The sequence below is a fragment of the Zingiber officinale genome, chromosome 7B (assembly GCF_018446385.1).
Source record: "Zingiber officinale cultivar Zhangliang chromosome 7B, Zo_v1.1, whole genome shotgun sequence".
Classification (NCBI taxonomy): Eukaryota; Viridiplantae; Streptophyta; class Magnoliopsida; order Zingiberales; family Zingiberaceae; genus Zingiber; species Zingiber officinale.
In genome coordinates, this window is record NC_055999.1 from 26,002,842 (window position 1) to 26,025,892 (window position 23,051).

Consider the following 23,051-nt stretch of genomic DNA (forward strand, 5'->3'; position numbering starts at 1 on the left):
TTATTTGTTGCATCGTGGGAGTTATTGGATTTAGAGTATTGCCAACCAACGTACCAGAGCAGATAACTTCCCTATTTTTCTTGATAATAACTTTGTTATCAAAAGAGACAAAATACCCATTCTTTGATTAGTTTAGAAACTGAAATCAAGTTCTTTCTAAAACTTGGTGCGTAAAGACAATCAATGTTTTATTCCTATCAAAGGATAAACATCTCCCACTGCAACAACTGCTACTTTTGTAGCAGTACCCATGTAGACGGTGATTTCATATAGTTGTCGGGTTTCCTGGAACCCTTGCAATGAATTGCATACATGATCAGTGGCTTCCGTATCTACACACCAGGTACCGGTAGATAACACCACTAAACATGTTTCAACAACTAATGAATAAAATACACATATATTGTTCTCATTTATGAGAAGACAGTCCACCTTAGTGTCCAAGTTTTGTTTCCAATCATTATAATTGGGACTAGTAAGTGTATTCTCTAACATCTAGGGGATTGCAAAACATTTGAAATCCTAAGAATCACAAAAATATTTAGTCAAGACCAACACCTCAAAATCGCCATGAATTTTGTATGTCACATTAGTGTGGACGTATATCAATTCAAACATTTATAAGAGGAGATTTTATCCATTAGTTTTATTATCTTATCAACCTATCTTTATGACAAATAAAATTAATAGTTGGTCTGTCTTCGATCAAATATTTGGTCAAAACTTTAGAATTTAAAATAATATTGATTCCTCAAAACAATATCATTTAAATTCACCAACACCTCAAACACCGTGAATTTTGTATGTCACGTTAGTGTGGACGTATACAAATTCAAACATTTGTAAGAGGAGGGTTGTAACACCCACGAAATTATAAGATAAGTATATGGGTATTATTTTTCTTTAAAGCATAGAAATAAAAAGAATAAAAGAAAAGGGAAAATAGAAACCAAAATAGAATAAGAAGAGGTGAGGTCAAGGATTGAACCTTGAACCTCCCACAAATAATAGAGATAAATTGATGTATGATAACCACTAGAATAATGAATAATATATTGATAGAAAGGAATGAAAATTTAGTTAAAGATGAGAAGAAAATAAAAGAAAACTAAGCAAAAGAGCAAGAGAAAACCAAGTGGCTTACCTCCTCTTCCTCTTGGTTAAGAGAAGAAGCAAGCAAAAGATAAATTGGCTACTTCCCTCCCTCTCTCGATTTTCGTGGGAATTAAAGGAATGAGGGAAAAGAGGAGTTGAGGGAATGAATGAAGACATGTTTCATTTGCAAAGGAATAAATAGATTGGGAGAAGAAAAACAAGAGATTAAATTCCTTTTTCTTCCTCCTTCCTTCTCCTTCTTCATTCTTCACCGAAACCAAGAGCCCCTCCCTCTCCTTATTCCAAAAGCTAAACTAAGTTCCTCTCCAAGAAAACTAAATTTCGAGAAGAAACCTTCAAGATCTATCCCTTCCAAGCAAGAGAAGCAAAAGGAGGTGCAAGAAGAAGAAGCTCTCTCCTTCCTTGGCACTTAGGGTACCTTTTTTCCTTAAGAAAAACAACAAGCGAAAGGATATAAGTTTCCCTCACCTGTGGTACAATAGCTTGTGTATTTTCTATGAGATTTGGTTGCCTAAAAACCTAGGATACCTTCATGAAATTTCGGCCAAGACAAGACTAAAAAGGACCTAGGAGATGTAAAAAAAAACCTAAATTTTGACATGCTCAATATACTTCTTGTAACATGTATCTTATGGTAGGGATTTATCTAATGTTCATATGCTAGAATGTTTGGTTAGAACTTAGAGTCATATCCCTAGACTCTCGGCCAAACATGAATAAAGGAAATAGGTAAGTTAAGACTTAAACCAAGCATGCTCCTTTTTGTTTTATGTACTTTATGATGAGAAAGTTGTTAACATGATATGCTCATGCCTATATGATGATTGAAATTTATTCCATGCTCATAAGTATTCGGCCATGATAGGATTAGGGGCCTAGAAAAATTGTTAAACCTAAACTAATCATGCCATGATCCTCCTTAAGACAAGATATGAAATTAATATGACATGCTTATGTTGTAGTGTGGTTAGAACTTGTTTTCAAGCCTTAAAGGTTTCGGCCACAACAAGTGTAAGGGCCTAGGGAACTTAGAACCTAACCTAATTATGCTCATGTTGTGCTATGAAATTGGTTTAGGGTTTTCATGTTTTTATGACCCTTGAAACCTAGTTCCAAGCCTTAAAGGTTTTGGCCACAACAAGTGTAAGGGCCTAGGGAACTTAGAACCTAACCTAATTATGCTCATGTTGTTCCTTGTAATAATTGCTATGAAATTGGTTTAGGGTTTTTCATGTTTTTATGACCTTTGAAACCTAGTTCCAAGCCTTAAAGGTTTCGGCCACAACAAGTGTAAGGGCCTAGGAAACTTGGAACCTAACCTAATTATGCTCATGATGTTCCTTGTAATAATTGCTATGAAATTGGTTTAGGGTTTTCATGTTTTTATGACCCTTGAAACCTAGTTCCAAGCCTTAAAGGTTTCAGCCACAACAAGTTTAAGAGCCTAGGAAACTTAGAACCTAACCTAATTATCCTCATGCTGTTCCTTGTAATAATTGCTATGAAATTGGTTTAGGGTTTCCATGTTTTTATGACACTTGAAACCTAGTTCCAAGCCTTAAAGGTTTCGGCCACAACAAGTGTAAGGGCCTAGGAAACTTAGAACCTAACCTAATTATGCTCATGATGTTCCTTGTAATAATTGCTATGAAATTGGTTTAGGGTTTTCCATGCTTTTATGACACTTGAAACCTAGTTCCAAGCCTTAAAGGTTTCGGCCACAACAAGTTTAAGGGCCTAGGAAACTTAGAACCTAACCTAATTATTCTCATGTTGTTCTTTGTAATATTTGCTATGAAATTGGTTTAGGGTTCACATGCTTGTATGTTGATTTTAACCTAATGTAATGCTTGATAAGATTCGTCCATGATAAGTTTATAAGTTTAGGAAACCTAGAACCTAACCTAAACATGCTCATGATGTTTCCTTATGGTATATGATATGATATTGGTTTAGGGTTCACATGCTTGTATGTTGATTTTTAACCTAAGTCACAACTATATGTTTCGGCCACTATATGACATTAGGGTTAGAAATCTAAATATGATTCCCATGTACCTCACATGCAATGTTTTATGATGTGGTAAGAGCTTGTTATGCTTCTATGTTTAATTATGTATAATTATGATCTATGTATGTTGGTAACCCTTATGCTGGTTGTGTGCCCAATTTATGCATGATATTATGATGAGCTGTGTGCCCAAATTATGCATGCTATTTATGATGAGCTGTGTGCCCAAATTATGTATGCTTTTATGATGAGCTGTGTACCCAAACTATGCATGTATTTATGATGTGCTGTGTGCCCAAATTATACATGCTATTATGATGAGCTGTGTGCCCAAATTTTGTATGGTATGATATGATAAGAAATATGATATGCAAGAAATAATAAGAACCATGATATGTATGACATGCTACTTTACTTTATATGGCTTGTACCAAGGGTGGGCTCCATAAGCACCCCGGGATCGATGGACTAAGAAACGGGTCTCATTAGGGATGGGCTCCTAAGTGCCCCTAGGTCGATGGACTAAGAAACAGCCTAGTATGTATGCCTTGTATCAAAACTTGCTACCTTGGACCTACATAGGACGCGCGCATTTATGTATGTGGTACAAGCCGGGGCCCTAATCATGTTATGATTATGTTTAAGTATGTATGTAATAAGTTTTCAAAAGACATGTTGCATATATTTTTGCATGAATCATGTTTTTGAAAGTCATCTCGCATAACACTTTATGATTATGTTACGATATGCCATGATGCTTATGATTATGATATGTTATGTTAGGATGCACTTTATGATTATGTTATGATATGCCATAATACTTATGTTTATGTTATGTTATGCTAGGATGCACATTATGATTTTACCATGATATGCCATGATGCTTATGACTATATTATGTTAAGCTAGGATGCATGATATGATATGCCATGATACCTTACGATTATGTTACGATATGATGCTTCTATACATGATATGATGAGTTGTCTTTATGCTTTATGCCTTGGAGATTAAGTTATGCTATACGGTTTTTGTGAGTAGGAAAGGATCTTACTGAGCCTTGTGTGCTCACAGCTTACTTTCCTTGTACCACAGATAAGGGCAAAGAATAGATGTACTAAGGGAGCAGCAGGAGGGGGCAAGAAGGACGTGTGTAGTAGTGACTCGGCTAAAGAGAAAGACCTGCTTCTAGTTAATAAGAATTATGCTTATGACTCTCTTTTATGACTCCATGACATTTCATCATACTCTTTAGTATTATGGCTTAAATTTATGTTAAGCATGTTTTATGACTCATATGATATGTGGTTAGTGATGATGATTTGAAAAGTAAAGAAAAAGTTTTAAAAAAATATATACTATAGATAAGACTTCCGTTGTTTTAAGAAGAAAGGATAAGTAACCCCCGTCAGCTTGAGCAGGAAGGGGCGGGGCGTTACAAGGGTCTTATCCATTAATTATCTTGTCAACCTTAAATTATCTCAAACACCATGAATTTTATATGCCACGATAGTATGGACCTATACAAATGCAATTATTTGTAAGAGGAGATTTTACCCATTAATTTTATTTTGTCAACCTAACTTTATGACAAATAAAATTACCTCAAACACCATGAATTTTGTATGCCACTATAGTGTGGGCGTATACAAATTCAATTATTTGTAAGAGGAGGTTTTACCCATTAATTTTATTTTGTCAACCTAACTTTATGACAAATAAAATTACTTCAAACACCATGAATTTTGTATGCCACGATAGTGTGGACGTATACAAATTCAAACTTTTATAAGAAGGGGTTTTTCCTAGCTTTATGAAAAATTAATAATTAGTTTTTCTTCAGTCACACAAATAATAGCAGTGACTCCGATGAGGAGGATACTATTAAATGTGCCTAACTGTATACCATTACTTGATACTAAGTCCACTAAATAGAATTGTGCCCCTTCAGTTGGAGAAGATCACACACATCCTAAATAATTTCCTATAATCATCCATTAAGGAAGTTTGATCTAGTGATCCGCAAACAAACTCATCCGATGTAGAGGAAGGCACTCAGAGCCAACATGCAAGTTTGAATGCATAACTTACAAACCAGTAATGGAGACCATGGAATTTAATTAAATTCCTCTCCCACTTAGTTATATAGAACGAGGAATTTTAACATGCATACAAGCACATAAACACAAGCATGCACACACAACATAAAAAGCAATAAATAAGAAAAATAATTTTCTAACTATTATGACCTTTATCCATAGCTGTCCTTCGTGTGCCATCAACCCTAGCTGCTGCCATCTTTAGCCACCGCCATTGGGTCTAGTTGTCGCATCTATCTTGCTTCTTTTTCCGCTGCTCCTTTGGTCCTCAAATAGTCCCATGCCTCGCAAGGATACGATCCGCAACAAGAATAAAATTTTACATTTATTGATCCTATATTCCATGAAGGAATGTACATATAATCTAGATCGAACAAAATGTAAAATCCTAATAACTAATACAACTCATGCTGTATTTAATATTGCAATCATGCACACACATAAAATGCCCTCAACATGTCCAAGGGTCCAATCACACACAAACACAACATGACTATAATAGTTGGATCTAGGATACATGCAACCACAGAGTTAATCTATTTGCACATCCTACTATTATCATGCCTAAATTATGTATGACATGTGTATAATTAAACTAAAACCAAACACACAGAGGCTAAAACCTAGCTCTGATACCAATTATTGGTTGCTATTTGGAATACCGTCCTAGTTCCCCTGTATAAAAATTTGTACAAGCATAGAACTATCCTAGCTACCCATGTGCTCTACTGAAGTTAAATTTGGATTGCAAACGATGCTTAACATTATTAATCCAAATTGTCCTTCAGAATTTAAACTTGAATTGGGAACGAAACTTAACATTCTTACTTCAAGTTCAACCGATGTGATCTTCCTAAGTTAAATCATACTACAGAAGTTGATCAAATATTTATTTCAAGGATCGGCTTCTAGGTCAAACGTGGTGAGACACTAGGACTTCTTGGGTATGAGATCATCCACCACTGCCTAGACAAAACTTTTCAAAGAAATCGAATATTTAAACTTCTCACAGTAAACAAGGTTTAACTACAGAGACCTCAATAGAAGCACAATATCGAAACATGAAATCGAAACAAAAATCGATAACAAAAATCGATAACAAAAATGATAACTAAAATCGATAGTCTTTTGTGTTTGATTTTTCAAGATCTATACAAAAAACATGAACTAGTTATGATGCAGAAACAAATAACTAGTTATACCTTTCTTTGTAGCTAAAGACCTCTTGATCTTCTGTTGTATTCCTCTCCTCATCTTGGACGTTGTGTGGGCAACGATCTACCAAGATGGAATCCACTCGAACCACGTCTTCTCCTCTAAGACTCTCGAGCCACCAAGGAATGCCAAAATAGGAAAACCTCCTTCTCTTCTTCTTCCTCTCCAAACAACCGACCACCACTATGCTTTTTCTTTTCTTCTTCTTCTTCTCCAACCTCCGACCACAAAGATAATATGGAGTGCCGGCCCTAGAGGGAAGAAAGGGAAAGAGGAAGCAAGGTTGTGCCACCGACCTTAGGAAGAGAGAAGGGAGAGGAGAAGCCGGCCACACCAAGGGAAATAGAAGAGAGGAATAGAATTAGGGTTGTCTCTCTTCATGAGACACCCTCTCCTTTTCTTTTATAATCCTTGGTCAAGGTAAAAAAGGAAAGTTTTATAACAAAAAAAAATAAAACTTCCTTTTCTATCATGGTGTGGCCGGCCTCAAGCTTGTGCTCCAAGCAAGGAAAGATTTTAAACAAAATTAAAATATCTCTTTTAAAAATTTCCTATTGTACATGGCAATAAAGGAAAGTTTTTAAATTAATCTCTCTCTTTTAAAACATGTAGACAACTACAAAAAGGAAAGATTAATTAAAACTTCTCCTTTTAAATCATGGTTACAAAAAAGGAAAGTTTTATCACATATTAAAATCTCTCTTTTAAACATTATAGATAACTACAAATAAGGAAAGATTTTAACAAAATTAAAATCTCTCTTTAATCTTTTGTAGGTAGCTATAAAAGGAAAGATTTTAAAATTTTAAAACTCTTTTTTAAAACCATGAGGATGGCTATAAAAGGAAATTGAAATCTTTCTTTTATCCATTGTAGATAACTATAAATAAGGAAAGATTTTAACAAAATAAAATCTCTCTTTTAGCCATTGTAGATAACTACCAATAAGGAAAGATTTTAATAAAATTTTGTTTCAAAACAAACTTAATTTTCCTTTTATTCTCCATGTGGCCGGCCCTTTGCTTGGGCACCAAGCTATGGTCGGCCACCTCTTGGCTTCCAAGCTCATGCTTGGCTGGCCCCTTGCACCAAGCAAGGATGTAGCCGGCCCATTACTTGGGTAAGAAGTGGACTTTGTGGATACAAGGTTTTATAGAGGCTACAACAGGGACTGAGAGTAGAAATTAGTTTTGGTCTCCCGATGAGCTTGAGCATCCTGTGTTCGCCCCGAACACCCAACTCAAGTTCATCAATAATAACTCATACCACTAAAGAGTTATTATTGAACTACCACACCAATCCTAAATTATATTATGAGCTCCTTCTTATTATGAGTGCATTAATCTTCCTATGTTTAAGATATAGAATGCTCACTAATTAAATGAGTTACTGACAACTCACTTAATTAATATCTAGCTCCAAGAGTAGTACCACTCAACTTCATTGTCATTCCGGAGTAGGTCCACCTGCAGGGTTTACATGACAATCCTTATGAGCTCCTCAAGGGGACATCATCAACCTAGATTACTAGGACACAGTTTCATTCTATAATCAACAACACACCATATAAATAATATTATTTCTCAACTTATCGGGCCTATTGATTTAACGAGCTAAATCACACCCTTTGATAAATTAAAGAAATAAATATTAAATATACGTGCTTGTTATTATATCATGATTAAAAGTACGCACTTCCATAATAACAGATGTTTTATTTTTTTATGTAGTCAGTATAAAATAAACTACCTCAAATGGTCTCGCTCAATACACTCATAGTGTACTAGTGTAATTTTATAGTCAAGATAAACTAATACCAAATTACATTACAACGACTCCAATGGTTTGTCCCATTCCTTCTTGGTTGTGAGCTACTATTTATAATTTATAAGGAACTGATAACATGATCTTCTGTGTGTCTCCTCATACCATGTTATCTTCAATATAAATTAAATGGACAACTACACTTAGCAAAAATGTAGACATTTGACCAATGTGATTCTTATAAATGTTTATACAAAAACTAGGCTTTTAGTATACATCCTAACACCCGGAGGTGCTCCAGGTGCTCGGACAGATGGATAACCACCCAGACAATGAGATACAATGGCATGCTTCGATTAGCCAACCCACGTCAGCAGTCTAGGCGTCCGGAGGTGGATAAAGTTTGCAGGGTAAACTTTCACATCATAACACTGCTACGACAATCGAAAGCCCAAGTCTCCAATTCTTTAGTTGTTGGTAACTTTTATATATTAGCATTTACATTGTAATCGAGATATCCTTTGTAATACTTCAAATTGTTAGTGGATTGCCCAACGAAATTGATCGACGATCACGGATCTTGGAGTAGGAGTCGTCACAGACTCCGAATCAAGTAAAACCAACCCTTATTAACTTAGCTTCTTGTTTTCTTCTTTTACTTATTTATCTCCACCTCGTATTCTGTATTTTACAAAAAATATATGATAAAGTCATGAATATTATTCATCCTTCTGTAATACTTTCGATCTAACAGAATATCGTTCTTCTTCATGGCCATGGGAGGCACTGGTCGACGGTCGCTGATGAGGAGGCCGTAGGTGCGTGCTAGCCTGCAAGCCTATGACTATGTGAGCGTGAGGTAGACGGTGCCGCGGTGATTCAATGAAGACGAACTGTCAAGTGATATGCGGATGTGAATTGGGAAAATAGGAATTGGTTAAGTTTTAGGTATTACGTTTTATAATTATAGCTATAGTAGTAGGGGAAGAGAGTTAGAAAAAGGATGTATTATCTCAATTCACAACCATTAATTGATGTTTATTGTTTTATTTATAAGTTCAATAATATTTTGAATATTCACTGATATTTTTGTCAGGCCTGTGTGCCAACCCTAGCCCATCATGGGTTGGACCACTTGGATCCGCGACCCTTGTGAGTTATCCATTTAGGTCCGTCAGATGATGGGTTGATAAATTTTCAACTCAATCCATTTAAATTATTTGAGGTGTAGGTCAATCCGACATACCCAACCCAAATCGATAGTTCTAGCTATGGTGTAGTATAAACACACCTTTTTATGTATCTAGGGTTCAAAACTCAGGGAGTGCAAGAAATTTGTCTCTTACGTTTGAACCACTAGATTACCAGGTTATTATGTAGATTGCCAATTTCTAAATTTACCCTAGTAGTCAATAGCAAACTTCCATGGAAGTGGGTTAATCGTCAAAAATTCATCATTTATCAGCCCGAGGTGGGACGAACTGGAGTGGCTTGGGATGGGGCAGAGCGGGCTAACTCGCCAATTTGGTAAATTGAAAATTTTCTAATCCAACCTAAAGTGAATTGTGAGTTAGGTAGATTAGCCCATGAACTACCAAATATATATATATATATATATATATATATATATATATATATATAAATTTTAAATTTAAATTACCGATTAGACGAACTATTCCATGAGTCTATTAAAATATTCACTTTATTTTAAATATTGAAAAAAAAAAATCTAACTGGAACTCCTATTGGCTTGCGCCCGTTGGACCACAACCCATGAAACTTAATCCAACTGGCACTAAAATTATTTGATAGAGTGGTCACAGGCCTAATTTTAATTGATAGTTCTATTAAAATCTAATGTTTCACTTTCCAATCTAAATTGAAGACTCTATTAACATCTAATATTTTATTTCTTTCTTATTACCCTTAAGCTCCCTTAACCTAATCACAATCAGCTCTCTCGATATGCCTTACATGATCTTCTGCACTTACTATTGTCACTATTTCTGTCTTGGTCTTCCCGACACTCTAATTGTCCGAAACAAGTTCTATGTCTCTCCCTTTCATTTCATTTGTTTATATTTTTTAAAGATTTACCTTTTTACCTTGAAAATGATATTCTTGAGTTTTTATAAGCAATAAAATCTTTTCTCATGACGTTGACCCTCCATAATATATTCATCGATCTTGTCTATATAGCCGTACTTTCTTATTAATTTTTAACTGTGTCGTGTCTTTTTTTCCATAAGTTATTGTCACTATCTCATCTTGTGTTTTCGCCCACATGTGAAAGCATCCTAATTGTCATCGTGTGATAGTTTTCATAGCAGGAGGTCATAGTCAACAATTGTTGTAATATATTTGATTTTGATGCAGCCCCGGCCCCGATCGGGTCGTCATCACCATCTCGGCGTTATACGTCGGCCGACGCCCTCCACAGCAATGGACCCCACTAAGCTACCATCTCTTCTACCCGCATGTGCGACCACTTTTAGTAGTAATAACAACTGTATATTATGTACTGTGGCGGTAACCACTAAGTGCTATGTATTAGTCATTAGATTAATGATCATATATAATTTATTTTTTCTATATTGATTTTATGATAGATTGACGGGAATATTAAAAATGAATATATTCATCTTTTGTCATCATCTACTCTCTATACATGGACATTCAAGTGAACATCATGGAGAGAATAAAGAGTTTTCTTTTTCTCTCCGCTCGTGTTGCTAAAAAGATTGAGAGAAAAAGCATTAGAAAATGCTGGAGTCTTTTTGAAAAAAGAAATCGAAGTTTAGAGAGGAATTTGATTTATGAAATCAAGAAAGACTAATCGATTTTATATCGTGCTTGTTAGCACAGATCCCAAGATCGACAAAAAATCACTATCAAATTTTAGAGTTTTTGATTATTCATGCATTGGAAACAATATTGATATCTAGTTTTGAATGAATGAGTTTGTCATCATTTGTGTTGACGGATGACTCATATTTAGACGAAAACCAATTTGAGGAACGTTATAGAAGAAAAATTTGTTAAGGTTTTTTGCAACATAATTCTGTTATGATTTTTTATAACAGAATTTTGTTACGATTTTTCATAACAAAATTTTATTACAATTTTTCATAATAAAATTTTATTATAATTTTACCGGATCTGAGGTTTATACACTATTTATAGGAATCATTGTAAACATATTCTATTACTAGAATCATTGAGTGTGATGCCTTTTTCATGGAATTCTCATAAAACTTTAGCCATTTTCATGGAATAGACACACCGTCGAACCACGGTAACTCTTCTTTTTCTTCCTCGTGTTGCCCTTTTCTTGTGCATCTTTGTCTCATTGCTCCGCGCGATCTCTTTCTCTCTTCCTCTTCTTCCGTCACTACAAGAAAAAAGCTAATAGACAACGCTTTTAAAGCGTTGTCTTTGTGCCTGAAAAAGCGTTGTTAAAGGCACTGTTGTTAAAAGTCTGCTCAACGACAACGCTTTTAAAGCGTTGTCGTTTGTAGCGAAGACAACGCTTTTGCAGCACTATTACAACGCTTAAAAAACGTTGTTGTTTTTTTACAAAGACAACACTTTTTGCAACGCTTTAAAAGCGTTGTCGTTTTAAAGAAAAAAATAAAAAAAAATTATTTAAAAATCATTATTTTTATATTTACGAAACTATTATTGTTCTTTTACCATGTCTAGATTCGAATTTTACATATAATCAACTCAGCTAATGATTTCAAACTTATACCAAAATAATAGAATTCTGACATTGAAGTAATATTAGTATTTAATTACATGAGAAGCTAGTAAATATCAAAATTAACACTAATTCTGTTTCAAAATAGATAGTGATATTCCTCGAACTCTTCCTAAATCCAGCTTCAGTTCCACACTGATGGAAACCATCTGCTTCTCTGTGAACTTGGAGACAGACTTTGCATCAAATTCAACAAATGCCACCCTGCCACACAACATTTCTTTCAAGATTCTAAATTGTTTGAAACAAGTACTTTCCTCTGAATAAAAATGGTTTCTAGCATTAGTTCTAACCTGAATTCATTCCTCTTCTTCAGTATAGTAGTCCAGTCCATCCCCACTTGAGCTCCTGTTAGAACAAGCAACTCAAACAACATCCTGCAAGTTGCATGTGGTACCAAACAACTCAACCTAAAACGGAGCCATTGTTAATGTGATACCAAACATATGCAAATGAAGTCTTTTTCACAATTTAAATCCTAATTAACTAAGTTGCATGTGCAACCATATTATGGCTAGGGAGACCAAAATACATGTACTACCCAAACTGAATCCTAGTGTCTAAAAGATTAAGATCAAGTGAATCCTATATAAACAGCATAAGTTTGGATCCTCAACCAACTCACTAACTTTCATGTACTTGTGCTTTTTCTATTTTCTACCATATACTAGATCTTGAGACTATTAATCAGTGAATCATTTCAAAGGTGAAAACAAACATACAATGGCCTTTAATAGAGATCTATCATCATCTGTGAGAAATGTAACAGCATATCCTTCGCGCCCAGCTCGAGCAGTACGACCAACACGACGAAGATAACTGTGAAGTGAAATAAAACAGATCATTATATAATGGCAAAGTGATATATAACATTACATAGAAATATAGAATAATTGTAGATCAGTGAAATGGAAATACATCAATTTGTGTCTGCAGAAAATTCAAAAAACAAGTTGAAACTGTACTAAGCAAGCACTAATACAATGCTAAGTCAATACAGAGCCTAAGTCAATCATGTCATCTGCGGCAAGCAATGCCAAGGATACCAATATAACCCTTATAATGAAATCAAGAACATGAAATTTCACAAACAGAACAAAATTTCTGGAAAAGGATAATACAGAATATAGAAGATTTAAAAAAAAACAGTATAAAGACAATGTATGTCATTTACATTGAAGAAAATTATTGTAAGTCATTCAGTTTGTTTGTTGATGTCTATTATGATTTGAGTTCTGTAAAAAGCATATCAGCCTACTTCAAAGAAGCTAGGTAACAACTAAATTCTAAAAGACAAAAGATTCTTATGTTAGAGTGATTTGAGTTCTATGGAAACATAGAACTGATGTTATAAAGGAATGACTGTGAAAAGAAAAGGAATTGTGGGTTATAATCAAGGTCTTAAACACTCATCTGATGTTATGCTGCCTACTGGGAATCACTAAATACTTGCTTTATTTCCACAACAATAGGTACAACTTCCTAAGGATCATAGTGATAATCCACCAAGAAGTCATTAACTAAATGGACTGATCTATCATCTCCTTTATAAGTAAGCCTTCAATAAAATAACTTGTGGACCAACACCCCCACCCTAGAAACAGAACCTTCAATGCACAAAGAAACAAACCAAGGTAACAGGTCCTGGGGAGGTAGGAATACCACCATAGGCTCATAGTGAAGGTACACACAATCTTCCATATTGCCATAATATTATCTTGGTGTTAGCAATTATAGTATGCAATTATTCTTGTATATTTTTTCTACTGCATTAATTATTGTATAGCAAAGAAATATTAGTTTATATTTACAGAAGACTAACTATTCCTCTTCTTAGCTCATCCATGCTGTACTTTAATAGTTGAGATTCTCTACAAACTTGTTTTATTTTTAATGTCATGTGAATGCGAGCGTGCGGGGAATACTAAGAATGATTAAGTGAAGAAACAAAGTAGGATTTAAATGAGACAGAGATTGATGTTAAAATAGACTTGAAACTTTGTGTTCATTAGAACACCTATGACCTGACGCCAGCTCTCTGCTGTAGTTTGTATAGAATTCAATGAGAGAGATTTAGAACTGCCCCATAAAAATATCCATCTTTGTTTGCCACTTCAATGTCATATGGGTCTACATACATAGTCAAATCTCTAGTTTCAATATGCAGAAAGAGGCCAATTTGGGTTTTCTATAGTTATGATAGTTTCAGAAAAAGAAGCATATGAAGAATGCATATTTTTCAAACAAAAAGGTTTTCAGTTGCTCGAAGAATGCTAAATCCCTAAATAAAAGGTGGGAAAAAAAATCTTAACAATATAGGAACTATGTATTCTCATGTACACAACATCAGATCTGGGACAAATTGCACTCGCCATTGGCATGCTTTTACCTACTTCCAGATTGATCTACAATCGAATCACCACACTTCAAAATTTCTAATTCAAACCCTGAGTTACTGGGAGGCAGGAGAATCTCGAAACAAATGTGGAAAATCAATAATGAAGCAGGAAGCAACTGACCTCTGAGGGACGAGGCGGCCAATAGTGCAGCCACGGAAGAGTTGGATCTCGGTCTCCTCAGCCACCGTAGTAGAAGGGAGACAGGCATGCGTTGTGAGGAGGAGGTTACGATGGATGAGGAAACCAGTGCCTGCGCCGCCGCTGCTGCAGCCTCCGACGACGGAGATGGACGCGAGCGCGAGGCCTTTGGACGAGAATATGCTGTCCTTCATCCTCTCCGATCTTGAGAAGAGACGGCCGGAGGTGGGAGGTCGCGTGCCCTAGCCACGCGAGAGGAGATGTCGCGAAAGCACTGTGTCGTCGCATGGTTAAAAGGAAACGAAGTTTTCTCCTCCTTTAATCTGGGTCGTCCATATTGTGATGAAGATGGATGAAGATCCAGCCGTCAGATCTTGAGATAAGTGGTCTAGATCACTTAAGATTGAGATGATAACTTGACAGTAGACAACGCTTTTTAAAAATCGTTGTCGTAGACACTAAAAAAAAAGGCTAATAGACAACATTTTTTACGAAGCGTTGTCTTTGACCCGTAAAAATCACTAATAGACAACGGTTTTTAGAAAAGCGTTGTCTATTAATAAGAAAATAATGAAATAGACAACGCTTTTCACTAAAAGCGTTGTTAAAAAAAAATAGACAACGTTTTTTATAAAAAGCGTTGTCGTTTAAGTGTTGTAGAATCCCAATTTTCTTGTAGTGCGTGTTAGAGGTTAAGAGATGTTGCCCCCCTCTTTATGCAACAATTAGTATCAGAGTGAGATTTTGACAGATTTCTTCAACATGCCACGGATGACTTCTGCGAAGTTTAATATGGTAAAGTTTGACGGGACTGAAAACTTTGGATTATAGAGAAGGGTCAAGGACTTGTTAGTGAAACAAGGCATGGTGAAGGCGCTAAGAGAAAGGAAACCAGAAAGCATGGAGAGATCAGATTGAGAAGAACTTTAGGCGAAGGAAGTGACAACAATCAAGCTTTGTCTTACAAATGATCAGTGGCAGTTTAGAAAAAGTTAGAAAGTTAGTATTGTAAAGTTACTGACAAACAAGCTGTATCTTAAGCAGAAATTATTCAGACCGAAGATGACAGAGGGAACCGATCTAAGCCAGCACATCATGCATATTCAACCAGATTGTGAGAAATCTGAAGCGGGTCATTGTGAAGATCGAAGACGAAGACAAGGCAGTGATGTTGCTGAATTCTCTACCTTTATTTCCTACGTATGAGAATTTGGTTACTAATTTGATGTGGGGTAAGGAAACTCTTAAATTAGAGGAGATCATAGGTGTGTTGCTAGGTTTTCACCAAAGGAAGAAAACAAGCGATGAAGTTTCTCAGGGAGAAGGACTTGTGGTAAATTGTAACCTCTAGCGTGGTAGGAACAAATCTCGACATGGATCGGGTAACAATAACATGACTTGTTCTAAGTCGAGAAGGAATAAGGTGATCACGTGCTATATGTTAGGAGTTGTGCAGTCGGCAAGAGGGGATGAATTATCCATTAAAAAGAAAATAGAACTTTTCTCGATCTTTTGAAATAATAAGACACTTGTATAAAAAGAATTGATAAGTTAACAAAAAGAAAGAGGCTAACGATTTTACTTGATTACAACCGAGAAGGTTGTTAATTTGAGACTTTGAAGCACTAATCAAATTTTCCTTTCGTCGTAGGCGGAGAAGCCTCTTACAAGCGTTGGAAGCACACAAAGTAGTAGAACACTTAAAAAAACTTGTGTACAAGTGATTCTGGACTACTGGGATTAGGACTGCATTTATAGCCCTGATTGGGGTGTTTGGAAGGATTCCAAGCACCTAGAGGGAGATAAAATTTTATCTCCGTTACACAGGATTGCGACAACACACGTTTGGATAAACTTTCTGATCTTGGCACTCGGACCGTTGCAGTAGGCCCCTACTGGGCGAGGCGCCCCGGGGGCGCCCAAGTGATTCGGGGGCCGGAACCGTCCGGTCCAGGCGCCCGGACCAAGTCAACTTCTAGACTTTTTGATCTAGGCTCTTGCTCCAGTTCCGCTCGCTTGAGTGATTTTGGTCATCTGGAATAGGGATCACCCAAACTCATTTTTCGATCTTCTCAAGCAATCTTCTGCTTCGGCTTCTTCTCCCTCAGAAACGCCGGCTGCTTCCTTCTCGTCTGCTAGCGTACTCTTCTGCAGCGCCTCATCCCTCGGACGCACTGAGCTCGTCGACTCTCTCCCGTGCCATCCTTCTCATTAGTTGTATTTTTCGCTCGACTTCTTATGCTCCTAAGTTCCTTCACACTCAGACATAGGGCATCAAAACATGACATGACCTAACTCTAATTTGGTTGACCACATCAAAACTATCTCGGGATACTAATAATCTCCCCATTTTTAATATGCATCAACTCGAGTTAGAGTTAGGGTAAAAAAAATAGAAGTACTAAAATAAAAGTTATACAGTTAAAACTAGAATTTTTAATTTCCATAATTAACCTCACCCTAGACTTAAGCTCTTTCATTCTTCCCATTTGATCACAGCAAAAATAAATTCGGGGAAAACAACGTTAAAAATTTATAACTTTTTCTTAGGGTAAAGAGAGTAGAAGTAAAAAAACTTTTACAAAATAGATTTTTATAAATTTCTGAATTTTGTTTAAGTGTTGAAAACATAATGCACAACAATTGAAAAATTAAATATTTCAAGGATAAGTTCTCAAGATTTAGTTTTGTTTTGAAATTAAGGTTTTTAGTAATTAATTCATGGAAAATTTATTGTTTATCAAAGAATTTCCAAAAAATAGTTTAAAATCGAATTTCAAGGGATCTATCACTATAAAAAAATTAGGATAAGAATTTTGAAAAGAAGGATTGTTCGAAAAACAGATATGATAAATATTTAAAAAATAGTTTTATTAATCTAAATTATATCATGTTGATTTTTCTTGTTATTCAAAATATAACGATAATTCTCTGAAAAAAATTGTTGAAATACATATCAAAAATATTTTAAGTTTTAAATCATGACTAATTGAAGATTTTTTTTTAAAAAAATGTAATACTAATAGATTTTTCATCCTAGAAATTAAAAAAAATTCAAAGATAAATATTAATAGTAAGCATATGACCTTAATTCTGAAATTGAAATTCATATTTCTAAACATAAAATATGCATAATCATTTTTAGACTAAGCAAGATCTAGGGACTCAAAGTAAATTTTTATCTACTGGGTTAACAAGAATTTTTTTGGGTACATATCTTTGTGACACTTTTCCAATTTGACCCTTATGATATTTAAGATACCAATTTAGGATTCTATAATTTTTCCAGGTATTTTGATTATCATATGCAAAGTTTCTTGATTTTTCAATTTGATTCTTTAATTTTTTTTATTTGTATCTTTTAATTTATCATACATTTCTAGGGGGCATGCATTTGCTAGATTATTTTTAATTTAAAAACTTCCTTTTTCAAATTATTATTTTTCATTTTTAGCTTACATAGTGATCTGGTCATGGATTTAATACCTGAATATAATTGGTTTGGGTTCGGAGTAGTAAACATACCTCACTTATTAGATATGTTCTGAAGTTTGTTTCTTCCTCCTCGCTGCAACTTTCTTCTGAGGAGCCTCCCCCTTCATCTATGCTCTCCTCCGGGTGGCTTGCCATTAGTGCAAGTCAACGTACTCCTCCATATTTGATTCTGATGACGACTCGTCCCATGTCGCCTTCAAGGTTCTGTGCTTTGCTGTGCTTGGTCCCTCTTTGTTGTCCTTCTTCTTCAGCTTTGGGCAGTCATCCTTGATGTGTCCCTTTTCATTATAGTTATAGCATCTTACATTCCTCGCTCTTCTTTTCTTTGCCTGCACTTGATTAAACTTATTAGTTTTAAAAAAAAATCTTGAATTTCCTTACCATATATGTTGTTTCATCATCGTCGAACGAGGTGTCGACGTTTGATTCATCCTTCTTGGCTTTTGGAGCAATATTATTTGATTTCTCTATTTCATGAGAATCTATACAACGAGACTCATGAAGTTCAAAAGTTGAAAATAAGCTTTCAAGAGTACATACCTTAAGGTTCTTAGAGATGTAGTAAGCATCTACTAAAGCTGACCACTTTTGAGTTCTCGGAAAAGAGTTAAGTGCGTACCTTAAGGAGTCACAATTTGTTACCTTTTCTCCGAGGTTGTTGAGTTGGGTAATCAGGTCTTTGATCCTTGCATGAAGTTGGGCTACCTTCTTTCCCTTGTTCATCCAAAGGTTCGTCAGTTGGCTTCGGAGGATGTCCCGCTTTGCTAGTTTGGCTTTTGAAGTACCTTCATGGAAGTACCTAAAAATTTAAATTAGGTTATTTAATCAAATTCAGTTGGTCCTTAAGTCCAAGCATGAGTCAGGTTAAATAGATGTTAAGTTATCCAAATTGTTTTGATCAGGTATCAGAGCCCTAAAGCTTGCTCAATCTTACAATCTTCATTTGAAAAGTTTTTCGAAAGATGTTTAATTAAATTTGAAAAGCTCTTCAAAAGTTACTTGATAATTAGCTTGACTCTGTTCACTCCCCCTTAATTAATGCAAACATGAATCCCTAGGGTCCTAGAGTCCAAGCATGTATAAAATATAATAGGTCTTTTATATTTTGTCTAATTTTTCATCTCACCCATTCTAGGTTTTCAGGCATGTTTAGCTTATGAGTGAGTGTCAGATAAATTTAACTTTGTCAATAAAACTATTGAAAATATAAGTTTGAATTTCAAATTAGTAAATATTAAACTTTGAGACTATAGTAAAAATTAATTGGAGTTAACATTTGCAATCATAATATCAATTGAGAATTAAAGATTTTTTAAATCCTTTTAAATTAATTAATATTTTGAAATTAATTGAATAATATTCTGAAATTAATTGACTAATATTTTGGAAAAAAAATTTAAAATGATTTTGGAAAGAATTATCAAAAGATTTTTGAAATGAATTTTCAAAGGATTTTTCAAATAATTTTTAAATGATTTTGAAATTGATTTTCAAAAGATTTTTCAAATAATTTTTTAAATTATTTTGAAATTAAGTTTAAAAAGATTTTTAAAAGAATTTTTAAAATATTTTGAAATTGGTATTTTAAAAGATTTTTAAAGTAATTTTGAAATGATTTTTGAAATATTTTGAAATTGATATTTTAAAAGATTTTTAAAGTAATTTTGAAATGATTTTTAAAATATTTTGAAATTGATTTTTAAAATATTTTGAAAGTAATTTTGAAATGTTTTTTAAAATATTTTGAAATTGATTTTAAAAGATTTTTGAAAGTAATTTGGAAATGATTTTTAAAATATTTTGAAATTGATTTTTAAAATATTTTGAAAGTAATTTTGATATGATTTTTAAAATATTTTGAAATTGATTTTTAAAATATTTTGGAAGTAATTTTGAAATGATTTTTAAAATATTTTGAAATTGATTTTAAAATTGGTATCAAAAATATTTTTCAACTAATTTTTAAATAATTTTTTAAAAGATTTAAAAGAATTTTTTAAAATAATTTTGAAATTAAGTTTTAAATGATTTTTAAATAATTTTTAAAAGATTTTTCAATTAAGTTTTAAAAGATTTTTAAATAATTTTTAAGTAGATTTTTCAAATAATTTTGAAATTAAGTTTTAAAAGATTTTTAAATAATTTTTAAAAGATTTTTCAAATAATTTTGAAATTAAGTTTTAAAAGATTTTTAAATAATTTTTAAGTAGATTTTTCAAATAATTTTGAAATTAAGTTTTAAAAGATTTTTAAATAATTTTTAAGTAGATTTTTCAAATAATTTTGAAATTTAGTTTTAAAAGATTTTTAAATAATTTTTAAGTAGATTTTTCAAATAATTTTGAAATTAAGTTTTAAAAGATTTTTAAATATTTTTTAAAAGATTTTTCAAATAATTTTGAAATTAATTTTGAAAAGTTTTGAAAAAGTTTTAAAAGATTTTTAAATAATTTTGAAGTTGATTTTGAAGATAATTTTTAAATAATTTTGAAAAAGATTTTTAAATAATTTTGAAATTGATTTTGAAAAGATTTGAAAAAGTTTTAAAAGATTTTTAAAATGATTTTAAGATAATTTTTAAAAGATTTTGAAAATATTTTTAAATAATTTCGAAATTGATTTTGAAAATTTTTTAAAGTAATTTTGAGTTAATTTGAAGAAATAATATTAATTACGAAATTAATTTCAATTTCAAATTTGATTCACTTTTCAATTTCTTAGTTCTTAGTCATCTCACCCGATCGAAATTTTCAATCAGGTAATCCTACAATTTTTGTGAGATGATTTATGGTTCAATTTTAGGGTTTGGTTTAACTTTGTGTTAGATTCAGGTTTAGCTTTGGGTTCAACAAGTAAGCGTTCTTTGGATAAACTTCTGGGCTATGGTGAGTCACAAAGATATCATTAAAGTAACCATGCTTTCGAGGTTTTCCAAATAGTCCTACCCATTGAACTTAATACAAAACCTTGGTCTAACTAGTTAGGATCCATAAAGGGTAGCTTCGGTCAGTTCCACTTAGTCAAATGCACCAGGTCGAAGCCATATCTTCCTAGACATGCGATGACTAAGTTTCCCCCAACGTACTATCATCCAATACTTCACCAGTACTGTGGGTCAAGTTAAACCTAACTCCTTTTAATCTAACCTTAATTACCCTGCCGGATAGTCTACTCTTGTTTACCCATTTCGGGTAGATTAAGTTGGGTTACCCAGTCGGGTAATTTAGTTGGGGGTGCCAACTATTCTGGATCCTCCTTCTATTTTTTATTTGATTTAAGTTGAATTTGAATTAATTTTGAATTGAATTTAATTTTGAATTTTTAATTAAATTTTGAATTTTAATTTAATTTCAAAATTTTAATTTAATTTCAAATTTTTAATTGAATTTTGAATTTTAATTTAATTTCGATTTTTTAATTTAATTTTAAATTTTGAACTTTGAATTTTTTAATTTAGAATTTTAATTAAGTTCGTTTTATTAATATCGTTTTTCTCTTTGCTCCCCCTGGATCATAGCCTCGATATGGTCTATCGAGGTAGTGTATTTGATCATTCGGGATCCAATATTGACCAAGTCCAACTTGATTATTCAATTTGGACTTGGGGACCCATGCTTGGACTGTTTTTCTATTTATTTTTTCTACAAGAGATAAGTAAGATTTATATTTCCTTTTTGGTTTAAATCCTAGACCAGTTCTATTGTAAACGGCTCTTTGTGTCCCAAGAATTAGGTCAAGATTCTTGGAACCTAAAGAAAACCGTTCTAGTGTTTTCTCTAGATCCTTAACTTGAGTTTTCATGCTGGAATTCTCTTCCTCAAGTTTTTGGTCTTGAGTTGAGTTTCCAGTCTGAACTGGTTCAGTCAAAGATTCGGAATTAGTTACTTCTTTAAGGACAACTACTTCCTTTAGAAGTGACTTAATTTTAAGATTTGATTTAGCTAACTTTCGTAATAAATAATTAACTAGATTATTAAGTCTAGAAATACTCACAGCGGGGTCTGGCCCTTCGAAAATGGATACGGATCCATGGCTTCGCTCGGACTCGGCCTCCGACTCGCTCTCGCTCTCGGACATGTCGATCTGGTCTCGGGCCATCAGTGCGAGGAGACTTGTCTGATCGAGTTCGTCGTCGGTATCTTCTTCTGAGGATTCGTCCCACATCGCCTTCAGGGCCTTCTTCTTTCGCTTCTTTGCATCCTTCAGACTTGGGCAGTTGGCCTTGATGTGCCCCTTCTTGTTGCACCCGTAGCAGATAACCTCGAACTTACCCTTCGAACTCGGTTGCCCCTCCTTGGATTGTACTGCCTTCTTTAGATCTCTCTTGTTGAAGCCCTTCTTTTTCTTGTAGAGCTTCTTTACGAGGTTTACGAGCTCGATTGTTAATTCATCGTCATCATTGTCTGAGTCGGGTTCTTCTTCCGACTCCGGTTCAGTTCTTCATCGTGATCTCGGTTCGCGTGATCGACTGGTACCTACAACCAAAGCAACCCCCTTCTCGGTTGGCTGTGCATTAGTCTGCTCGTGAAGTTCGAATTCCGAAAACAATTCATCTAATTTAATACAAGATAAATCCTTAGAGACTTTGCAGGCATCTACCATTGATGCCCACAATGTACTCCTTGGAAATGAGTTAAGAGCGTACCTTATGATATCCCTATTTTCTACCTTCTGCCCGATTCCGTGGAGGGAGTTGAGGATGTATTGAATTCTTGCGTGCAGTGAACTCGCCGTCTCACCTTCCTGCATCTTTAGATTGTACAATTTATTAAGCAATAGATCTCTCTTGCTTACCTTTGTGTCGGAGGTGCCCTCGTGGAGTTCGATCAGCTTCTCCCAGAGCTCCTTTGCTGATGTGAACGGGCCAACTCGATTGAGCTCCTCCTTGGTCAGTCCGCACTGGAGGGTGCAGGTCGCTTTGGCATCAGCTTCCACCTTCTTGATTGTGGCTGGTTCCCATTTCTCGCAGGGTGTCGACTTGCCGTCTTCGTCGGATGGGAGTTGTAGTTCGGTCTTGATTATCATCCACGTATCGAATTGCGTCTTCAGAAATG

The 23,051-nt window shown here is 34.2% G+C and overlaps 1 long non-coding RNA gene across 1 annotated transcript; it reads right to left on the minus strand.

The window, feature by feature from the left end:
* Positions 1–12,021: 12,021 nt before the first annotated feature.
* Positions 12,022–12,775, minus strand: LOC122003657. Its single transcript, XR_006118020.1, has 3 exons — positions 12,688–12,775; positions 12,259–12,375; positions 12,022–12,169 (listed from the first exon to the last, which is right to left on the minus strand). It is a non-coding gene; the product is annotated as an uncharacterized LOC122003657 (long non-coding RNA).
* Positions 12,776–23,051: the final 10,276 nt, after the last annotated feature.